Genomic DNA, 9288 nt, shown 5'->3' on the forward strand with positions numbered 1-9288 from the left:
AGACGAGATTCATTTATATGTGTGGGGTCCTTAGCTATGAGACAATTGAGAGAAACCAGTGCTCTTTTTCCCCACATAAACAAGGCTAGAGGATAACTAATAGAGCTGTTTAAAGTGGTTTTGCTATAGAGTATTTCAGGCCAGCTAGTTTTCACTGGTCACTGAGCTGGCAATAAAGAAAGAAAGAACGTTCAGAAGGTATTATTCCCAACTTCAGGACTGTGCAAAGTACTTTGCAGTCACTAATAAGTCTTCTTGAAGTAATCATTGCTTTAATCTAGAAAACTAGAGCCCATTAAGTTAAGACCACTATCAAAAGAATGTGGTGAGAGTTGAAGAGGTTTATTTATAAAACAAAGGGCTGTTATGATGTGGAATGTCAAGTCACAAACAGAGGGGAAGCAAAATCTATTTTCGCTTCTTTTAAAAGTGGAAATGAACAGATATTTGGAAAGATGTGTTTAATATAATGCAGGGGAGTGGGATTAAGTGAACAGCTTTCAGAAATTTGATGTGGAAATGATAGACTGAATGACTTCTTTCTGAGCTGTAAAATCCTCCAGTTTCATATCAATGATAAAACGAAACAGAAGTATTTTAATAAGAAATGTGCCATAGAGGAGAGAAGGTTGATTAGAGTTTCACAGTCATTTTAGTGCTATGGATTTAAATAGGCAGTAAACTCCAGCTGTAATGGGAAGAAACCAGAGGTCATGCTCCCCTTCTCCAGACACACGTACAAGAGAAACATGTGGCCCATCAAAAATAACATTGCACTTCTCTGATACTTGTCCCTCTCATGTTTCCAACATGAATGTATGGCAGTTGACAATGCAGCATGTAGCAAGATATTGTGTTACTGTTTTGTGCAGGATTCAAAAGAGCAGATGAAAACTGAGTCTTATTGTGCAACTGCACCTCCTTAGAATTTGATGTCAAAGTAATTTAGCCTCTTGTTATTTATAAGTGGCTTTCACCTTTTAGTTATGTGGCTGTGTGTTTGGGTTGCTATGCAGGTTCCACGATTCCATATTGTGTACTAATGTCTTTGACATTATTTGCAGCTGTGTCTAAAAGCACTTAGAGAAAATATTGGAATTGCTCAGCTTATTGAAACAAGTATTATTTAGAGTACATGTCCTTTTCTGCATGTTGTCTACCGTTTGGTGTTTTTTGTTCAAGTACATTAGTTCTCTTCAATATCGCCACCTCAATTATTACATCCAGGAAAGAGCCACTTGGGGAGGAGCGGTACATTATTGCTGGGAAGCAAGTACAAATTTGGGCATACTTAAAAGTATTGGGTATACTAAACTTTAAAGATCAACATTTGTATCCATTCTTTGAGTGTTATAAACGTCACTTGAAGTTTACGTCAGGGTCTGGGGTGTGTCCACACCCTTCTGGTGAAAAGTTGCATATCAGTGAGGACATTAGCGCATGTGCAGTGATTGTTTGCCGGAAGTATACAGTCAGGAGATCATGATGTCAATAAGCAGGTAATGCTGATCTGATGTCCATTCAGTGCTCAAGCTAACACCACCTCTTGGTCATGTATAACTGAATATGTGTTCAGCAGCAGAAAGGATAAGGAATCATCAACTACGTAAGAACATAAGAAATAGGAGCAGGACAGCACCATCATGTGTCTATCGCACATGGACTGCAATGGCTCAAGAACCTGGCTCAGCGTTACCTTCTGATAGAGACTGGCAATATATAAAGAATATAAAGTAGCCCATTTAGTATGACAATGGATAATCTGATTGTTGACTTAACTGCATTTCTCTGCCTATTCTCCATAACCCTTCATGACTGGCAGATCAAAAATCTGCCCAACTCAGCATTGAATATATTCAATTACCCATATTCCACTGTTCTCCAGGTAGAGAATTCCAAAACAAACAAGCCTCTGAGAGAAGAAATTCTTCCTTGTATCTGCCTGAGCTGGGAGATTCCAATTATTTTTCAATTGGACCCCAGTTCTGGATTCCTCAATGAAGGGAAGTATTATTTCAGCATTTGCCCTGTGTTACAATCAAGTCTGGACAGGTAAGTAAGTTCCTTACTTTTCATTTGTGAGGTTAATAGAACAGATTTTGGTCTTTTTTGAAAAAAGGTGCTGGTTTTTAAATTTAATATGTAGTTGTCCAGTTATGACATACACGCCATCAAGGTCTGTTGGTTAGCAAGTAAGGAGATAATTTTATTAATTAAAGAAGAAAAAATCACTATGTTAAAAGATATGAACATTACCAAGTGGTAAAACCCATTCTGAATCCTGTGACACATTCCCATATGCCAGTGCACACTGGAACACAAGCAAATAGAACAGGTTACAGAGTGGAGGGTGAAGTTGTAAATAAGTGAAAACTTTCATTATTTATTCCACGATTCCTTTAGGTGGTCTTGTAGTGCCAGCGGGGGCTTTCAGCCAATGAAAGCTGCTTGTCCTTGTGGTGACAGTCTTTTTTAGACTACAATCCGATCATTTCCAGAGTGGGTGCTATGGCACTTGACATTCCTTTCGTGTTTAACAACTCTATGTCTGTGACATATTTCTACTTGTAATAAAGATAGGGCTTATTTCATCTTGCAGGCCGTCATGATGCTGCTACCCTTCTGCAACAGACAAATATATAATGTTATTTCTTTTCAGATGGAGTTTCAATCATGTGATAGCTGACTAGTGACACACAATGAAGTTGATTCTTATTAACAAAGAAGTTTCAATCTCCCATCATCAAAGCTATCAAGATTCCATTGAAACAGAAAGTTTCTTAAATACCCTGTATTGCATATTGGGTTTTCGAAAGGTTCATTTTGCCCCTGGCCGTTCCTGCAGATGAGTTGACTGTTGTGTATCATCAGTTTCTGCTATCTTAATGTGAATCAGTTCCTTAGCAATGTTACTTAGCCATCCATTCTGTAACTGGCCATGGATCTTGTCCAGCTTGTAGGTAAGATGACTTCTGTTGCTAGATTAAGTCAGTGTTCCCCCTCATCTAAAGGTATTTTCATTCAAAAGCAACATCAGGATTAAGTCGATCAATGGAATTAAAGATTAATAGTTCATTTATTACAACTTTTTCAAACTCCGTCAGTATCGTCTCTGTTTCAAGAAGATCACCTCTTATTCTTCTATACTTCAATGAATATTGGCACAATTTGCTCAATCTTTCTTCTTAAAATAACCCCTTTATCCCAGGAATCAAGTCAGTGAACCATCTCTGGACTGCTATCATTACAGATTAGTTACTTGATTGATTAATTTATTTTGGCTGTTTCGTCAATTCTGAAAGTGTTTGTAGTAGTTTCAAATTGCAAAACTCTACAAAAAGTCATGTGAGTGCTGAGAGAGCATTTTCCTGACTTCAGGTTTCTATGCAAACTAATTGCTCTCAGACATGGCTACATTAGTAAGCATTCCCCTCAGAATACAGAATGACAGGGAAGATGAGTAGAGGGCACACTGAGTAGGACAAGGGCCAGGAAGAGGAGGGCTTTCCACAGGAATCCATATCCACCCAACGCTTTCAGGAATCAATGCTCCCATTTGAATCTGAGTGAGAAGTTGTGTGTCAGGTATCTATGCCTCAATAAGGATGTCTTCACTGAAGTGTCACATTTGCCGGAACCCCAGGCCAGGACAAAGACTTGTATCACCACCTCCATCATGCCTACCAACCCCACGCCTGTAGAGGTTGTAGTCAAAAAGGCTAAGCTTGCATCTGGGCAGGGCACTGTCAACTTGTTTGAGTCTTTTAGCCACAAATGGCTCCAGGATCATCTGTCCAATCCTTCAAAGCCAACAAACTACACTACAGGTCCAGCTCTCTCAACCCCAGATCCCAGGACTGAACCATGGCATAGTGTGATGGCAAGGAGAAAGAAAACCTCTGAAGGTGGGACATTGATGTCACTTCATTGTAAGTGGAATATTACATATGTGAATATATCTGGGCTTTAAATCAGCCCCCATCTCTCATCTTAGCTGTAGAATCAAGAAGCAAAAGCCAAATGCTACCTTTACTTAGCATCATATGACAATAGAAGTCTGTCTGAGGAAGTCCTCGTTTATTTCCTTCATGTGTATTGAAACATAACTTTTTGTCATTGTTGAAAGTGCGAGCATCAGATATTGTTAAACTGTTTGGTAATGTTATCTTTTATTAAACAACCAGAAAAATGAAGAAAGAATAAAGAAGAAAAACCGTATTTGCTTTTGGGGCTAAACAGGAGCTGCTTGCTTTTGGAGCAGCAACAAATTTACAGTCAGTGAATGATGCCTTACCAACTCATTTGTTTTAGAAATGGCCATCACTTAACTCCTGTCTGGCTTGTTGCTCATGACGCTGCACTGCCCTATCATGAGTGAGGTGATGATCCCCTTGCTCAAAGTTCTCCCTTCCCTCCTTGGAGAATTGCTGTTTTCTTTTTAGTTTCCAACACATCCCCTCTTCATCTGCTCCAGTTGTACATAGCACACTGTGTCAGAAGATGTGGCACATTCTGGCTGGTGTGTACTGTAAGTCCCACCACCACCCACCACATCCACACACCTCCCCCCCAACACCTCCCCCATACACCCCCTGCACCTCCCCAACCCCACCCCAATTAATGGTCCAAGCATCTGAACTTCACCTGCAGGAAAGCAACTGTCTGCTCCACAATGGCCCTAGTAAATGAATGCATTGTGTTGTGTCTACAGTCAGCCTGAGACAGCAGATTGCATTACATGGTCATCAACCAAAGGTGTAGCCCCAGTCTCTCGGCAGCCACCTTGGAACATCTTTAGCCCTCGGAATGAAGCAGCAACATGAGTATTATCAAGGACACAGACACCATGGGCAGTGTACCTAATGTAAAGTTATAAGATGTCACAACGATCACAAATTACTTGGACATCGAATGAGTAGAAGCTTTTCCTTTGAATGAATTTAGTTGTGTTATGATATGGTGTGTCGATGTGATACATATATGCACCTGGAAGAAGCCGGCTATATTATCAAATCCTACTGCACAGGCTGCAATACTGACCTTGTCATGGGGAAATGAGATGGCACAATGTGATCTGCTACAAATTGCACCAGTAACTGCCTTGATACCTTTGAGGGTTGGGAGATCCTGCACTGGTTCCCAATGGATCTTTGGAAGGATCTAGTCACATACAAACTAAATGCTGTCACCATGAGGGTCATTGGGATAGGATAGCGACCCACCCGTTCAGATGACAGAGTTCTGTGACGATGTCTCAAGACATCTCCATTCTATGGTGGCCATGTCCCTTGCTCACCTGGGCTTCCTGAATATGATCTGCATCCTGTGGGGCAGTTCAGTTCACAATTCATGTGACACTGTTTAGCAGCTGCTAAAGTCTTCTCCTGGCCCCAGGCTTGCTGACACCTTTGGCCCTGTCAATTCTTTCCAGCATCTTTTGGATTGTTGTAACTGCAATGGCTGTTGCTAGAAACATTCAGGATGGGTGCAGTGAAGTTTCTGACTTGTCACAGCAGATATAAGTGAGAGTTTACCATTGGCCTCAATACAGTTGGACATGGAGAACTCCCACAGTAAAAGTCACAGGTTGGCTTGAGATGCATTTCTTCCATCTTCATTGTGCAGTTGAAGTTGAGTTCAATTTGAGTTTAAGGAAGCTGATGGCCTAGTGGTATTATCATTAGACTGTTAATCCAGAGACCCAGGTAATATTCTGGGCACCCAGGTTTGAATCCCACCACGGCAGATGGTGGAATTTGAATTCAATAAAAATCTGGAATTGTAAAAAAAAAGTCTAATGATGATCATAAAACCCATCTGGCTTTCTGATGCCCTTTAGGGAAGGAAACTGCCATCCTTACCTGGTCTGGCCTACATGTGACTCCAGACCCACAGTAATGTGGTTGACTCTTAAATGCCCTCTGGGCAATTAGGGTAGGGTAATGAATGCTGGCCTAGCCGGTGATGCCCACATTCTGTGAATGAATATAAATAAAAGGTTTCCAGATCATGTTTGTGAGAGTCTACTTCTGCCTTAAAAATGTTGGAGAACTGAGCTTCTACCACCTCTTCGGCAAGAGAGTTCTAAAGATCCAGGTTTCTCTGACAGGAAAAAAAGATTTTGCTTCATCTCTGTTTTAAATAGGTGGCCCATGATTTTCAAACAGTGACCCCCTAGTACAAGATTCTCCGAAAGAAGAAATATCCTCTCCATATCTATTCCGTCAGGACCCCTCTTGCTGAAGTAAATTGAAATAACTCCACAGAGGACCATATGCCATCACCAAGTCACCCTTTATTTACACATGGAAAGCCCTGATCCAGCTCCCTCAACCCAGCTCTCAGAGTGAACAGGATGTCTGATACTCCTACTTATATTTTTGTTTTTGTGTTTAACCAAAGCTCAAAATGTGGTATTTACAGGCTGAGACAAAAAGACAGCAACTTCAGGAATGGCCAGTTTCTTAAAACTGAAAGCAATATCCAATACTCAAGAATATCTCTATCTCTAAACAAGCAGTAGTCCTTATCATCCAAGACAACTTTAGTCGCTCCATATTCTGGGAGTAGAACTGTTTCACCAACTTTTACATTAACTGGGTGAATGTCACCATTCTTTACTGGGCTGCCAGATCCAACCGCTACAATTGTAACTTGTAGCTCTTTACCCTGGGATTTTTCTGGCAGCATGATGCCACCTTCTTGTACCTTCTCTGCTGCAACCTTTTCGGCCGAAGAGGGGCAGAAACTTCTTAAATGCCTGCCCTGCCATGCCTGCTACTACATCTCTCAGTCAGGGTTCCCTAATTGGGGCTGTTTACCTGGCCCAGTCAAAAAACTCATATTGTATGAAGTCCATCTGGTTGACCTCGTTACAATCACTACATAAAGAATGAGGATATGGGACTTTTATCGTGGACAATGGAAAGTTATCTTCTGCATGAAAGAAAATGCCTTCAGTTGAGCCAAAGAGCCAAAAGGGAAGATACCCTGTGAGAGCTGACCTTTATCAGATAAATCACGAAGGCAAAGCCTTTAAGACAGGGTCGATACCCAGGAAAAGAGATTTGCATTTCGTCAGTAGCCTGGAGAGAAGAGAAAGATGAAAGTTTCCTGGTCAGCTCACATGCAGACCCCTGGAAGTCAATTTTGGCACCAATCCTGTCTAAAAAGGACGTGATTAGATAAAATGCCTGAAAATTGCAGGAGAGACTTTTAACTCTTCTTAAAGCCCGTAGACTTTAGCACAAGTCCGTATACCATGGGAAAAGGCCTCTTTTGGTCTGTTAGCTCACTGAAGTTTCTTCCGACATGGTCCCAAGGGCGAGGCTGTTGGAAACCACTGCCTCTAGATGACACAAAGTGATATTCTCAAATGATCTGATGGCATTGTCAGGTTGGAATTCATTCCTCATTCCTTTTACACCTTCTGGGAGGGCTTGTAAACCTGTATCAGAATTAGGTTCCTCGACTTGACCTGCTTTCCTTCTCTCCGCATATTGTTTAATGATCAGCATGATTCTTATAAGGCACGAACAAAAGATTGCTGAGTTAACACAAGCAACTTGTCTCAGGGTGAAGTGAGAGGAAAAAGCATAGTCCTTCAATTACCTGGTTGTCCCACAGATTTGTGCTGAAGTCCCCAAACTTTAAAAGAATTTAAAGTCTCTCCTGCAGTTTCATGTCCATTTTAGACAGGATTTGTGCCAAAATTAACTTCAGGGTCTCTGCATGCGACCTGACTCAGGAAACTCTCAAATTTCTCTTCTCTCCAGGCTGCTGGCAGGTGCAAATCTCTTTTCAACTACAGAGTAATGACAAAACTTAATACTTGGAAATTTAAGCTGTAAATATTTATTAACTTGTGGAGCAAAATTGAAAACATGGGACTATTAAACATGGAGCCATTATCCTTCTGTCCACACTCTCTCCCTCTTGTTTCAGGCCTTGTATTACTCAAAGCCATTCTCTCTCTGAATATCTTTCCACTTGTATGCCTCCTGTCAGAATTGAACTGCAGCCATGGAATGGTACCATGGCAACACAGGCTCTGGAAAACATGTACATTTATATAATTGTGTTACATAGTTGCATTACAAAGTGCAATAGAGTGGATTTATACGTCAGGAAATTGGTGTGAACAGCATGACTGATTGAAGCTGAGAGTGGTCTTCTGGACCCCATATGAATATTATCACCAGTGTGTAGGCAATATCCCCCAATTTCATTTCATTCCAGACAGGATATTTCAAACTGTTAACTACCCCGGTGAGGAAGAATCAACTGCTTCCTCTTTCTTACTCACCCGCCTCCTCTATTTGCCACCACAAGTTTAATTTAAAGAGGGATCCACTTTTCTCCCACACTCAGGCCGCTGTACCCCACACAGCCCTCTCTGCCCAGGATCTGGCACACATCACTCTGCCTGGAAAACAACACCCACTGCCACCCCCAGGACCTAATGCACCCTGCCGCAGGAACCACCGCCCATCTTATGTGTTTGGTCATTTACAGGAGCTGTAAAGGGGGCAGTTTCTGATGCTGGAGTTTTAGAATACAGCTACTGACTGTTGTAAAGTAGGGGGCATGGTTTGCCTCCTCCTGACTAGCCAGCACTACAAGGGACCTCTCAGAGTTACAGTATGCTCTGCTTTTCTGAAGGATCCAGCGAGGGTACTGAGGCAAAGGGGGTGGTCTATTGATGTGCATGCACAATAGATTTAACTGTGCAGCCACCTCGTGTTCTCCCGAGGCACCCTCGTTTAGCGTGCCTGCCCGACGGCGATGACACTAATAAGGCAGGAACCCACTGAAAACCAAATGCAAAAAAAGGAGCAAAATCACATTCTGAGTGTGATTGTCACTCCCCAGAAAATTAGGTCATACGTTTTAAAAGGAGCCGATTTAACCCGGCTCTCGAGTTAACAAAGAGTGTGCTTATTAATTACCAAACTCGAAAACAATTAGTAACACTACACACATTCACCCACATGAGGAAAAAAGACGTGAATCCAAAAAGATTTAAAAACCCAGATAAATGGATCAGTCTCTGAAATGTTTGCGAATGTGGATAGTTGAACATTATGACCATTGCAGTTGACACTGGTAGTTGAACAGTCGGTTTCAAGATTCTATGTTGTGAAGGTGGATTGAGATTCCGTTGGGTTAAAATCGAATCAGAGATAGTAGGAACTGCAGATGCTGGAGAATCCGAGACAACAAGGTGCAGGGCTGGATGAACACAGCAGGCCAAGCAGCATCATAGGAGCAGAGAGGCTCCTATGATGC

General features: G+C 41.7%; 1 pseudogene; it reads right to left on the reverse strand.

Annotated features, from left to right (window-relative positions):
* Positions 1-4711: 4711 nt before the first annotated feature.
* LOC109912618 overlaps positions 4712-9288 on the reverse strand; it is a 5424-nt pseudogene continuing 847 nt past the window's right edge.

This window comes from Rhincodon typus, chromosome 10, assembly GCF_021869965.1.
Source record: "Rhincodon typus isolate 14 chromosome 10, sRhiTyp1.1, whole genome shotgun sequence".
Taxonomy (NCBI): domain Eukaryota; kingdom Metazoa; phylum Chordata; class Chondrichthyes; order Orectolobiformes; family Rhincodontidae; genus Rhincodon; species Rhincodon typus.